Source organism: Schistocerca gregaria, chromosome 7, assembly GCF_023897955.1.
Source record: "Schistocerca gregaria isolate iqSchGreg1 chromosome 7, iqSchGreg1.2, whole genome shotgun sequence".
Taxonomy (NCBI): domain Eukaryota; kingdom Metazoa; phylum Arthropoda; class Insecta; order Orthoptera; family Acrididae; genus Schistocerca; species Schistocerca gregaria.
This window is the reverse complement of record NC_064926.1, coordinates 494,630,915-494,646,002: the sequence shown is the minus strand read 5'-3', so window position 1 is coordinate 494,646,002 and position 15,088 is coordinate 494,630,915. Positions and strand designations below refer to the sequence as shown.

Genomic DNA, 15,088 nt, shown 5'->3' with positions numbered 1-15,088 from the left:
GTTTGTGGCTCTCAATTCTACTGGTTTTCTTGTTAGATTTTGTCTGCAAAAATATTAAAAGGAAAAGTATTTGGAAACATTGCACTCGTGTGTCCATATATGCTGTTATTGTTGACCATATCAGTCCATTTATTACCGCTTTCATCAATACGTTACACACTCTTCATTTGATGGCTTGATTTCCAATTATTGGCATAGTTGTTACTTTCATTAATTACATTTCTGCAACATGTACATAATTTCAGTATATATTTCTAGTTATTTATGTTCCAGGTGGTACACCGGTATTCAAACGTATCTCTTGTATATCATGATTAATTTTATTGCAAAACTGGGAAAAATGCTACTTTGCATCTACTTGCAAGAAAATTCTTCTACCATTTATAACAAATACAAGAGGAAGATGATTGGCAATGTGCCAATCCCCCCAAATCCCCCCAATACTCCAGTCAACAATTGCTAAAATACTGCATGAAAATTCTTGAACCTAAATGAAAATTTAGTGCACATATTGTGCCATATAAAATAGTGGCTAGACACAGAAATAACAATGTCTATTTTAATACACTAAAATATAGAAATTACATGGTAATATCTTAATAGGTCATGCTACATGTGAGTGCAAGCATATTGTTTCTGTATAAATCTATGAAATGGTGACAAATAGAAATTCTGCCTTGAGCACGAGGCAAGCATAATAAGTAGTTATAAGCACTGTTGACCACTGAGTACACAATATTTTTAGGAACTTTCCTCTTTCTTAAGATTTAAATTTTGCATGAGAGAGAATGAGGTCAATAGTTAATGCAAGTTTGCCTTCAGGTACTCATCAACAGAATAAAAACTGTTTCATTAGCAAATCTTTAAGCTTCTTCATAAGGGCACTGCATTTATTTCTAATTGATAGAAGAAGTTTGTTAGAAAATAGGCCTGCTCATGTTTCTGACCCCATTTTGACTTCTGCTTCATCTGCTTCATCTTTGGCTCACCAGGTCCTGTGGTGATCCCACTAGAGTGAACTTGACAATCCTTACTCCCAAAAACTTCCTTCCTGTTACTCATTTAATTTTTTTGTCATCAGTTTCAAAGGGTTCCATATTGGTAGGATGGTTGTGGGATGGATAGAAGGGTATATAATGTGTTTATTGCCCTTTTGGCACAGTACTTTCCTCAATATCATAATTTACTAGATTAAATTTAGCCTGTATGAGCAGAAATAATACATATTTTGAAAAATTAGTACACCCTTTTAGAGTTTTCCAGTTCACTCAACACTTACTGTTGCAACAGCATTTATGGATCACATGAGATGGTTAGGTTTACAGGTCAATAGCACAACTGGTCCAGAGGTACCAGGTATCAACCCCTGCTGAAATACCCATATTAGTAACTGGTGTAGCCTCCATGGGTGGCAATGCAGGCACTGACTCGGGCATCCAGCTCATCATTGTTGTTGTTGTAGTCTTCAGTCCTGAGACTGGTTTGACTCTATCCTGTGCAAGCTCCTTCATCTCCCAGTACCTACTGCAACCTACATCCTTCTGAATCTGCTTAGGGTATTCATATCTTGGTCTCCCTGTACGATTTTTACCCTCCACGCTGCCCTCAAATACTAAATTAGTGATCCCTTGATGTCTCAGAACATGTCCTACCAACCGATCCCTTCTTCTAGTCAAGTTGTGCCACGAACTTCTCTTCTCCCCAATCCTATGCAATACCTCCTCATTAATTATGTGATCTCCCATCTACTCTTCAGCATTCTTCTGTAGCACCACATTTTGAAAGCTTCTATTCTCTTCTTGTCCAAACTATTTATCATCCATGTTTCACTTCCATACATGGCTACACTCCATACAAATACTTTCAGATACGACTTCCTGACACTTAAATCTATACTCAATGTTAACAAATTTCTCTTCTCCAGAAATGCTTTCCTTGCCATTGCCAGTCTACATTTTATATCCTCTCTACTTCAACCATCATCAGTTATTTTGCTCCCCAAATAGCAAAACTCCTTTACTACTGTAAGTGTCTCATTTCCTAATCTAATTCCCTCAGCATCACCCGATTTAATTTGACTACATTCGATTATCCTCGTTTTGCTCTTGCTGATGTTCATCTTATATCCTCCTTTCAAGACATTATCCATTCCATTCAACTGCTATTCCAAGTCCTGTACTGTGACTGACAGAATTACAATGTCATCAGCAAATCTCAAAGTTTTTATTTCTTCTCCATGGATTTTAATACCTACTCCGAATTTTTCTTTTGTTTCCTTCACTGCTTACTCAATATACAGATTGAATAACATTGGGGAAAGGCTACAACCCTGTCTCACTCCCTTCCCAACCACTGCTTCCCTTTCATGTCCCTCGACTTTTATAACTGCCATCTGGTTTCTGTACAAATTGTGAATAGCCTTTCGCTCCCTGTATTGTACCCCTGCCACCTTCAGAATCTGAGAGAGAGTGTTCCAGCCAGTTGATCATACAGATGGCAAATACTGTTGTGGAATACATTATTCTAGCCTGCTCAAGCAATCCACATAATTGTGTGAGAATTGTTGGTTTATGATGTGCATGAGTCACTTCTTGTCCCATCATATCCCATAGGTGCTTGACTGGAGAGAAGTCTGGAGATTGTGAGGGCCAGGGAAGCTGCTGCATTTCTTGCAGAAAACATTTAAGTTTCATGGGAAATATGTGGGTAAGCACTGTACCACTGAAACAACACATCACTTTTATGTTGCAAGAATGCCAAAAGAGTGCTAGTAACAATATTTTGCACATACCAAGCACTGGTTAGTGTCCCCTTGAGAAACACCAAAGGTGAACAAGAGATTACTGCACCCCAACTTGTAAGGACTGGGGTGGGGCCAGTGTGTCTTGGATAAATGCTCTATACAAGACAGCACACACTAGTCTACGTCATATGCACAAACAACCATCACTTGCATGCAGGCAGAGTCCCCTTTTCATCACTGAAGACCTCAATGTGCCATTCTTTCTTCTAAGTGATCCTCTGATGGCACCAGTTGAAACAGGCATGTTGTTGCTGTGGGATGAGTGGAAGATGGGCTACAGATGTGCATGCTTGTAGTTCCACTGTTAATAACTGGTTCACAACAGTTCGTGTTGACACGTCTGGTCTCACAAGCCCCCTTATCTGTGGTGTGGTAGCTGTATGATCTGCCCCTGCTGCTCTTACAATATGATGATCTTGATGGGTGTTGTATTGTGTGTATGTCCAGAACCTCGTCTATGGATGTGAGAATGTTCACATGACTACTGATAGTTAGTTAGTTACGTGTTCCATTGGTCAGTTTCATGGTAACCCTTATGATGTAGAATATGTCAAGTGCCTAAGAAATGCACAAATGAATGAAGATTTAAAAAAAAGTAAGCTTAAAATTTTTGTTACCTACCCCATGCCCTTAAATGGCACAAAATACATATATTATACCTATAGATTTATTTACCCCTATTCAAAAATTCATCTGTGGTATAGAAGGAGTTGTCAAGCAGATATGAGTTCAATTTGTGACGCAGTAAGTTGGGATAATTTTAATCCCCCTCTTGTTTTGCCAGCTGCCTTCTTAAATTCTTTTTTTTTTTTTTTCACTTTTAACTAATTACCATTAACATACGTGAATAGAATCTGCATATTCATATAAGAGAAAGGTTGGCCCTCCGTTTTAAATAATATAAAACCAGATCCATGCTTAGTTTTAGGTAGCAAAGCCAGACCTTAATTAATTCCCAATTACTTTTCAGTTTTGTAAAAAGTATTGTTTGCATTCGTATATTTATTAATTTCATGATTTAAGCAAATAATTCGGCCTAGCTCTTGTAGTAGAAGAAACTGTTAAAATGACAGAATTTTTCGATCTATCCAGTTAATTTAACGAGTTAAGTTTTAATTGTAATTTCTGCAAATTTAACTTTAAACAATGTGTAATTTCAGTACCTATTATTGTGATGATATATAAGGGCCCAATTTTTGGTCATGAGTCAGACAGTCCACCGCTGATTTTCAGACGAGGAACCTGTGTTGCTTAGAACGACTTAACAGTGAACTAAGTGTTAAACAATTAGGCCATGTGTAGAAACAATGACAGTGTCTGCTCCATACATACCTCTTTATTCTTCAAGAACTGTCAATTATCTGGTTATGTTTTTACTGCTTGTAGATGTCTAACAGTAAAGTATTGTAGCAGTATGTGGAGGTTCACTTGCAAACTATTAATAAGGCTTATGGAAAGTTTAAACAATAGTGCACTGAACATATAAATTTGTATATGGGGGGGTTGAGAAAAGTGAAAGTAAAAGACAGTGAAATTCAACTGTGCACCTGTCGACTACATTATTTACAGTAGTCAGTATCAAATTACAATCCCCTACTTCAGCCAGTATGTCAACACCAAGGACAACAAATGAAGGAATAAAAGCCGGTTTAACTGCTACATATGGTACCCCAAGTGAGGAATATTGTACATAGCCACAATAAAACAAGGACTCGCGAACTTTGAAAAGTGAAATCAACAGCGGGGTACAGTGAAGAGATGCTACAGCCAATCAGTGCTAAGGTTTCATGGCCACAGTATGACAGCAGCCAAGCAGTGAGTGGGTTCTGTGTAAACAGCCATTGAGTACTTGACCAGCTAAGCAGCACATGGGTGGACATAGCTGATCGAGATAACCAAGATGCTTCGCCGGGAGATCTACAACTTGCCGCAGCCATGCAGACGATGGACCAAGTTGACAACCGTAACAGCAGCAGCAGCAGAAGAAGAGTGAATGAGAACAAGGTAATTCATTTCAAAAGCTGTTTTGTATTGAGTGATATACAATGAGCGACTTTAACAAACAAGGCAGTGTGACTGAGAACAAAGTTGTAGAGGTTAAGCTGTTAGATGAACAGAAAGAGTGGGACTGGTTCTGTAGCCCACTATAAATCAAAAATGAATGTAACTTTGAATGATAGGGATGAAATACCTATTGTAAAGAGCAAAATGGGCAAAAAAAGTACTGAAGTGGTCATTAAGGTTAAGGAGCAGGAATGTAGTAGCAAAAGTAGGCAAGGGAAAGAGTTTATGAGAAGTGTAAGCGGTGTTAGGGCAAATTATGAGTATGTTGAATAATGTAGCTATCAAAGAAGACATGGAAAGTAACATGAAAAGGGTAGAAAAAGCCACGAGTAGGGTGTAAGAGAAAGTAATACATAATACTAATGGGAAATTAACTTCGGGTAGTAAATGTGGAGAAGAGAGAGAGAAACTTTGTGATGACATTAGTAGCAGTGGGGAGGTTTCCTTGAAATTTTGTGCTGAAAGTAGAGTTAAACTTGAGAACCATATGGATCAGATTAAAAATGATTTTGAAATGGAGGTAGAAGCCAAGTGTGCAGTAGTAGTAGAGAAAAAACTGGTAAAAGCAAATGAAAATATAGATTCGAAATTGACTGAAATAGAGAAAAAGGTGGAAGAGATACCAAATCTAGAGCATAGCATAAGTGAAAATGTGTCTAATTCTGACTGTAAATGTAATGATAATAGCAATGATGAATCCAGTAGTGATCAGAATGGCGTATTTGAATTTATAATTGATGATGAGGGTGTGAGGATTACGTAATGTAGACCCGTAATAACACACTTTTAGAGTGAAAACGAACATTTATTTTGGCACTGAACAGAGTGAAAATAGAAGTGGTTGTCGAACCTGGTGTGAGAGAAGAAAGACAGAATGCAAAGACAAAGAGAATAATCAAAGAAGTGTCACTTCATGTCAGAGATGCCACAGACAACACCACCCCCCCCCCCCCCCGTCTCCCCCTTCCCCCCTCACCCCTCCCTGGGCAGTGTGGAACATGGCTGGGTGAAGCTAGCACACATCCACAAAAAAAGTCTTCATGCCAGCATGGAGGGTGGAGGCAGCATGCGGCACACAAAGTGTGCAGTTAAGGCGTGTCATCATCATGCTTTTGTGAGGCAGACAGCTGTGGCGTAATACACGGTGTGGGCCGGAGTACAGAGGTTGCGGAGTCCCACAAACAGAGTCATCCCATAAAATTACAAAATCGCAAGAATTCAGGTCCTTATGATCAGACATCTGTGGCATGGTGTTCGCGTGTGGTAGAGGCAGGTGAAAGCAGGCCACGTGTGCACGCACTCTTTCAACAAGGGCCAGCAGATCAGTAGCATCCATGGGAGAAGTATCCTCAACAAATTGACCAGGCAGGATGAGTGGTTCGCCATACAGGATCTCTGCCAATGAAACATTGAGGTCCTCCATGTGCGTGAAGTGAAGAACCATCATCTGAGAACAGATGTTGTGTATCCATGTCTTTGGCCTGAAGCTGCACCGGTTCCTCTAAGTTCAACGGTGTGGAGATAATCAAAATGCGGGAGAGGTAGTCAGCAACTATATATTCCACACTATGGATGTAACAAGTGTCCAAAGGATGTTGGCAAATAAAGTCCATGTGCTGGAAGCGGCACGGTGAGAGGTCTTTCGCCGGGTTGCAGGTCATGTCAACAAGAGGTTTATGATCAGAATAGATAGTGAAAATGCATCCTTTGACATCAAAATGTTTGACTGCCTCATAAACCACGTGGAGCTCACAGTCGAAGGCCGATCATTTACACTGACTTCTCATAAGCTTTTTTGAGAAGAAACACAGTTTGTGATTTGTGAGTCAGTAGGGCGCAGGCTGTCGGTCGAGACTGTATGGCCAGTTGTGGAACAGAGCTGTAGCAGTTGTGGAACAGAGCTGTGATTTGTTGGCGTTAATAACCAAACCATTGGCCGCAAGAGCTACACAAACTGCATGAAGGTGTAATTTGTGTGTTCCTCCACAGATGAGGAAAAGATAAGTATGTTATCCAAATAGGCAAAAGTAAAAGGAAATGGCAACAAAATCGAATCAATGAAATGTTGCCACACCTTTGAAAGTAAGCATGAAATAATTCCTGAATGCATGACATTGTAGCTGGGGTCAGCACTGTGGGTATTACGTGGCATAGAACCATAACAACACACTTTTAGAGTCAAGATGAACATTTATTTTGGCACTGAACAGAGCAACAACAGAAGTGGACATTGAACATGGCGTGAGAGAACAAAGACAGAATGCAAAATCAAAGAGAATAATCAAAGAAGCTTCACTTCATATCAGAGATGCCACAAGGGCAATGTGTTGCATAAGGAAAGAATAAAGGAGGATAATATCAGACCTAGCTGAAGAGTTGTAGTTTGAGAGTGGTAATGAGGAAGAGAACCATGCTATCTGTCATTTAACGGCATTGGACAATTACTTTGGTAATCAGGCTGATAGATTTTCCAGGGAAAAGTTTAATGAGGATTTGTTGTATGGACAACATCACATGGTAAGTAAAAACGATGTGTATCAACCTGTAATAACAGCAAGTGTACAAGGTATGCATTTTAAGTGTTTACTGGACAGTGGTAGTCATTTGAATGGCATGTCAGAAGCATTTGTTGAATCAATTAAGAACACAGAGGGTACAGTAATAATGGAACGAAAATTATTGTTGCTACTGATAATTGCTCAAAGAGAGTGAAACAAGAGATACTATTAACTGTGGAATTGGCAGACAGATGTTGAAGTACAATTTGTTGATGATTCAAAATCTCAGCATTGATGTAATGTTTGAGACTAATTTCTTGTGCAATTAACAAGTAGGGGGTTCAGCATTGTGTGTTGAATTCATTATGTGGCGATAATGCTTACCCCAGCTGTCTGTCTCAATTTTCGAGTTTCCTGAGGTAGTCAAACTCTTGTCCTATCCTATCTGTAGTTTGTAAATGAATCATAATTAAGCTCTTTTCGACTTTCAAGTGATTTTGTGCAACAGCATACCTTAGTATAAGAATATTTTAGAAAAAGGCTTCTTTAGTGTCATCTGTGTATATGTATATTATGTTGTGTTAGTTATAAGTAATAGAATCACCATAGGATGGAAGAAAACAAATTTGTTCCACGGTTAAATAATTTCTGTCATAAAAAAAGTTAAGTTAAACAGAAAATGAAAGATGTCGGCATATGTGAAGGATAATTACCATCTGAAGTAATCAGCTCACTGGTGCAGCAGCAGAGGCAATATGCAGTAAAAACCATCTTAAATATTAGATCTTAATATTAAATTTGTATAATAGAAGTGTTTGTGTTAAATGCAAATACAAATGTTTTATTCTACTGCGGAGCACATTTACAGTATTAACATAATAACAACAACAATAATAATATAAACTTCTGTGTGAGAAATGTTATTAACTACAATATAATAATCCAAGATGGATACAATACATATTTGTGCAGATATCAATAACAAGACGTTTCCTAATAAATCAGTTACAAGATAAATGAACTACATAGTTCAGTGAATGACAAATAAGTAATCAAAAAGATAATTAACAATATGTACATGAAACAATAATAAAATAGTTGCACAGTGTGACATATATATAGTTTGCATATGTATAGTTTGCTGTTGATTTATAGTTCATTCTCATAAGGAAAATTGGTCTTTGTCACATACTCAAGGAATTCTTGAGCAGAGTAAATTACTTTACTTTTGATCCACCTTGAAAGCCTGGTTTTTAATTTATTTACTGGCACTGTGTACGCATTTTCAGGTAATTTGTTGAAGTAGACAGGACCAAGATATTTGTAGCTGTTGTGTGTCTTTTCAAGCATAGCATATAGCATATTAATTGTATGCCTGCTTCTTATGTTATGGTCATGAACTGTTCTCCTTAAGTCAAATTTACTCAGATTCTCTTTAACAAAGACAAGGCAGTCGCAAATATAAAGGCCAGGCACTGTCATTATATTTAGCTTCTTAAAATACTCTCAACATGATTCATATGGGCTATGCAACTTATGGCTTTCTTTTTCTGTTTAAACACTAATTTTGAGCCTACAGAATTGTACCATAATAGTATTCCATAACTCAGGTGCGAATGGAAGAATGCAAAATATGCATATAACAGAAGTTCTTTACTGACACTGCTCCTCAGCTTGTACAGCAGATATATGGCACATGCCAATTTGCCATGTATCTTCCCTGTGTGGGTATCCCAGCTGAGCTTTTGATCTATATGAGATCCTAACAATTTTACTTTTTTGTTATTGTAACAGGGAGCACACAAATTGAAGCTTCAGTTTTACTATCATTCTTCTGCCGTACATTTGCCTCAAACAAAGTAGTGTACTTCTCCATTGTCACTGCAATGCTGTGTTACACATTTTTAAAATTGGTATCACATGTGATGAGTGTTGTGTCATCACCATATAGCACTGCATCACATGATACAACTGCAGGTAAATCATTTATATAAATAATCAAACGGAAAGGTCCAAGAACAGATCCTTGAGGTATGCCCTTTACAACTGGGGGACATTCTGACATTTGATTTACCTTAACTAACTGTTTTCTGTTGTCCAGGTATGACTGCATTAGGCAAAGGGCATTATCTCTCACTCCGTAGTGGTAGCAGTTTTTTAAGAGAATATTGTGAGAGACCATATCAAAAGCTTTCCTGTGGTCCAACAGTGTTGCACAGATAATATCTTTATTCTCAAAACAATTGTATATCTTTGCTACCATACTCTCAATTGCATGATTTTAAACATGGCTGCAACAGCAACTGTTGAAATTCTTCACGATAAAGGATGACAGCCAAAACAGTTGCAGGATAAAAATTTATTAAAATTCTTGACCAAGGTTTTGGTACATATAAATATACCTTCATCAGAAGCAAAAAAAAGAAAAAAATCCTGAACTGGAAGACACTTTCATTAGAAAAGCCTTAGCATCGGAAGTGAGAAACACAAAAGCTTAAGTAACAGTGAAATTATCAGAATAATACAGGCACAAAATCTTTTAGCTACTTACTAAAATTACATTATGCAATGGAAATTAATAAAACAATTGTGCCCAAGGCGTTGTCAATAATTGTGACATCTTCTCCATTTGTACAACATGACTATGGGCACAGGGTCAATGCGAACAGTTTAGCACAAGTACTTCACCTATGAACTATCGAGACAAGAGTGTGAAAGCACTAGGGCAGATGGTTTCACCGAGAGAGGCCATTTGCGGTATGTGCCAGACACCCACATATATTAAAATCCATGAATACTTACATAAGTGCAGAAAAATTAGTAAAAGTTGTGTTAATTCAAACTTTCTGTCTCAATAAATAAAACATATCAGACCATTTAAAAACATTTATGTAAAATAGAAAATATGGAACCAATTTACCTGTGTCCTAGTGTCAAACAAATGAAGCTTGTGCTATGGAAAACATCTAACGAGAGAGGGCACTAATGTAATGCGCGAGAATCACGCGTAACATAAGCGGTGAAATACACACTAGCGAAAACAACCAAAATGTTATAATAAAATGACACCATCTGTCGATGCGAATAAAAACATACTAGTCAATTAACCACACATACACATCGAAAATCACAATCAGCAAACATCAAAAATACGTTAAATCCCAACAAGACAGGAAAAGCGCATTTCACCAGCATCAACAACCAAGAAAACTAACTTCTAGTCAGCCAGACTATATTACATTAAGGCAAGGAGGGGTTTGAAACTGTCTAAAAAAATTTTGTTTCTAAGCTGCACCTGTTCATTAAGAACAAAATCATCTTTTAGAGACAGATGCTTGAAAATCTCTAATTCTTCGAACAAGTCCAGTTTGTAACCCTTATTCGCTTCATGAAGCAACTCTACGTCGTCCAGTTCACGTGGCGTATGCTGTAAGAGCCATAGATGTTTGGCAAATGTGGAATTATGTACGTTTTCCCATTTTTACCTAACATGTGTTATTTATACCTTACTTTAATGGGTCTACCTGTCTGTCCAATGTAATAGTTTGGGCAGTCCTTACAAGTAACTTTGTATACACCGGACTTAGTGCCGAGTTCTTCCCGTGCTCCAATAGTATGAATTAATCTTTGTTTCAGGCTATTATTTACGGATAAGGCAACTCTGTAACCATATTGTTTCTGTAAAAGTCTTCTTATCTTATATGAAACATTTTTTCTTCTGATGAAGGTATATTTATATGTACCAATACCTTGGTGAAGAATTTTAATAAATTTTTATCCTGCAACTGTTTTGGCTGTCATCTTTTATCGTGAAAAATATTCTCAATTGCTTTGACTGTAGAAAGATTGGATCTGAAACCATACTGTGAGGAGGTGAGTATATCATTATGTTCAAAATATTGACTTTGGTATATGGGTTCTCTTTTTGAACCACACTTACCCACCATATCTTAGATACCATAAAAGAGGAAGTGGGACTACTGACAAATTCGCAACTTTGACCTCAAGCAGTTTACACATGGACAACTGTATTAATAAAGTGCAGGCTTTGAAAATGCACTTGCCCATGAAAGGCAAAGGTCCTGAGTTCGAGTGTTGGTCGGGCACACGGTTTTAATCTGGGTTTTAATCTGCCAGGAAGTTTCGTATCAGCGCACACTCCACTGCAGAGTGAAAATCTCATTCTGGAAACAAAAAATCATTTGATTACAAGAAACACAGAGCACTAGTAAAACTTCTAAGAAAACTTTCAAATAACGGCCACCATTTAACTAGGCCAACTGAACATTTCCACACCGTTTTAAAGTTCGACTATGAAAGTCTCACCATAATAATAAAATTTAAATGCCTCTGAGTGTTTTGGTCAACAAAACACAATTGCAAGCATTTACTCATATCATGTACACAATACGAAGGAGTGGGTTCCACAGTGGGTTCCCAGTGAATTCACAGAACTTGTATCTCCAAGCTGCCCATGTCACCAAAACGCCCAACCATCTTCACACAGCAACAGATAAAGGTCATCACGCTCGTTCAGTAGCCATTGACACTCGTCTCCCAGTGAAAATCACAAGATCTCAAGGGTTACCCATTGAAGATTAACAACAAAATTCCTTCACCCATCAACCCAGAACAAAAGACACATGAAAAGCAAAGATAGCTTAGCTCAACCACAAACGATCTCAATGATACATGAAAAAAATATCAGTGGCACCAGATCGCCTCAGCTCAGACTCATCTGTTTATGTATGCAGTATTCTATAATTTTTGATATTACTGGTATAAGTGATATTAGTTGATAGTTATCAGGTGGCGCTATATCTCCTTATTATGTACTGGTTTAACTACAGATATTTCTAAACATTCTGGATAATTACCTCTATTTAAAATTTTGTTGATTATTTTAGTCAGTGGCATTACAATATGATTCCTGATATATTTAATAATATAATTTGAGAGACCATAGCAATCATCTGCTCTAGAATTACTGAGCTTAGCTATTGATTCATTGACCATCTTCTCAGTTACACAAGTCCAGTGAAAGTTGTCTGTCTGTTTACTGTTCATATCTGGCAGCAGTGCCTCAGCCTTACTCACATTCTCCATTATGCCGTTATCTGACTGAGGGCTGACAAAATGGGCATTTAGAATATCAGGTGGAATTGGTGTCTGGTATACTTTATCGTCACAGCTACTTTCTGTTTTTATAATTTCCCATGATGCAGCTTTGCATTTATTTGCTGAGTTCAGTATATATGTATCTTTTGCTTTGTACTTAGCAGCCTTCATTTCAAACCTTTAAATATTTATAACTTTCATGTACATTTCCTTGTCAGCATTATTGTGCTTGGACCTATCATGATAGTGTAGCATTATGATTCTTATTCAACTCAGATGTGGGATGTACCAGCTTTTTAGATTTTGTGGTTTGATGTAACGATTTTGTTTGATATTTTCTTGCAATGTCTAGGACAACATGCTTCAAAATTTTCAGTTAACATTTCTAGAAATTTGTTGGTAGATTCATTTGTACCAGCAGTGGTTATTATTTTATCCCATTTTACTAAATTCAATTTACTTGTCAACTTGTTTAGCTTTGATATGTTAATTGGTCTACAGTCTGTGGAAGTTTCAGATGCTTTACTGTTAAAAGTTCATCTGAGCCATAGTCCCTCATGATCTGAAATGCCTAGCTTGACTGTGTTGAATTCTGTTTTGTTTAGATGAAAATTACAAATTATGCTATCTAGACATGCTTCCTGTCCTGTGGGTTTGTCATTTACGCAACTGAAGTTAAGGGATCTTAATGTATTTAGCAAGTGATCAACCTTTCTATTCTTAAACCTAATGTCTGTATTGTTATCACCAAATATTAGTATTCTGTAATTTCTGTATTTGAGTAGCAATCAGTATATGGAGATAACTATCTATCTGTGTCATGGTACAGCATTTTCTAACATTAAGGAATTACAACTTTAAACATAGTTGCCTGATGTAATGTGTGTGGAAAGTATAGGCAAGGTTTGCATGTATATTTCCCTTCAGACTAGAATATCAAGAAGATTGATGTAACACATGAAATAACAGTTTTTCTGAGTGATAATTTTGTCTGATCAGTAATGAGAGTCAAGATTGCCTTAGCATAAGGATCTGTTACTGTGAAGCGTTTTTCATTAGAATCAATTTTGCATTAGATAAGCAGAGCAGGTGATTATTAATTAGATAATGAAGCAATACGGAAATAATAAAATAATGAATAATGTTAGGGTATTAATGGTTAGGGAGCAGTAGGGGAAATTTTTGAGAATGCACTCCACAAGTTAACTAAGTAAGAAATGTAAGAGAAATTATGGTGCTGACAGACAAGATAAATATATACAAAAAATGTGGTGTAACTGTAATGATGATCTATTTTTGAACTAGGCAACCTTCCATACTGTGTATATTATGCAATTCATGACACTAAAGCTGGGAATGAGAGTTTAACAAAAACAGCAATATTTTAGGGAGCTACAAGTAATATATATATATACATTATCTCAAAACTTCTTTTTGTGCTCTGGTAATACTGAAAAGTAATTTTGCTGACTGACTGATAACTGGGGTGCTAGAGTGACATGAATATTCTGACATGTCACCTATTTGGAAACATTTTGTGATTTAGTGAGTATTTAATTTTCTGATTGAATGAGAGTAGTAATCAGTGTGGAGAAATAGGGCAATGATTTGGTACAGCTTCCATCCCAGTAATTTTGATTTGAATACCAATTAATTTATTTGATGGTGATTCTATTCTTTTTTCATAAAGCAATGATTAGTAAATTTATGCTATGGCTTATCTTGAGTTTCTGCTATTTTGCAAATGGAAAAGAAACACACATCTTTCAAGTTTAACCACTTTCAGACAATTATGACCTATAGTACACTGTTTTGTAGTGTAATGTGTACTTGATTTTGAATTTTTACTAGTCCACACCTTTCATACTATAGTCAATTTAGTGATAATTATTGTAATGTTTTGAGAACTATGTAATGTGTCTATTTATTATGTAATGACTATCATTTGCCATTAGTGAACATTTTTACTAGACTTAAGTTAGAAGTAAAAAGTAAGTGTACTAAAGTAGGATATTTTGTCTGATTTTTTCATGTACTGTGGCAGAGAAGAACCACATCCAAGCCAACTGATCACAGTGCATTTCCTTACAGCCACATGGACCTGTTGAAGGTGTGGACAGCTTGGCGACAAAGTGTGTAAAAGATAATTAAAAGTGTGAATTTGCAACCCGTGAGGATTTATTATCTGAAGCAAGACAGGACTTGTATCAAATGATATGTATCTTTAAATTTAATTTTCATTTTCCCAAAATGGACATCACCTTTGATGAAGATGCATAATTTTTGTTAAAAGTACAGCTACTAGATATTGTGTGATATTGTACAACAAGTCACTGTGTGTAATTATTTTTTATGGGGATTTTCGTATGGCCAGTTCATATAAGTTAGATTTTGAAAAACATATGTACTGTAGTTTTTGATAAGATTTCCTGTTGTGGCTTCGATAGATCACATCGACTACATAAAGAATGATCTTTGAACTCTAACTGCTCTGATGAGCCGCCATGTTACTGTACCAGTCAGCCTTTGTACCTTGTACAGTGTACACGTGTATCTTTCTTTGTGCTGAAATATATGTATGTATAGACATTTATGAGAACAGTTT

General features: G+C 36.8%; 1 protein-coding gene and 1 long non-coding RNA gene across 2 annotated transcripts in view; both read left to right on the top strand.

Annotated features, from left to right (window-relative positions):
• Positions 1–15,088, top strand: part of LOC126281435 (odorant receptor coreceptor-like) — a 198,281-nt gene that overhangs the window by 82,484 nt on the left and 100,709 nt on the right. The window lies entirely within an intron of this gene.
• Positions 4,317–15,072, top strand: LOC126281436 (uncharacterized). The gene is made up of 2 exons (XR_007551269.1): positions 4,317–4,807; positions 14,528–15,072. It is a non-coding gene; the product is annotated as an uncharacterized LOC126281436 (long non-coding RNA).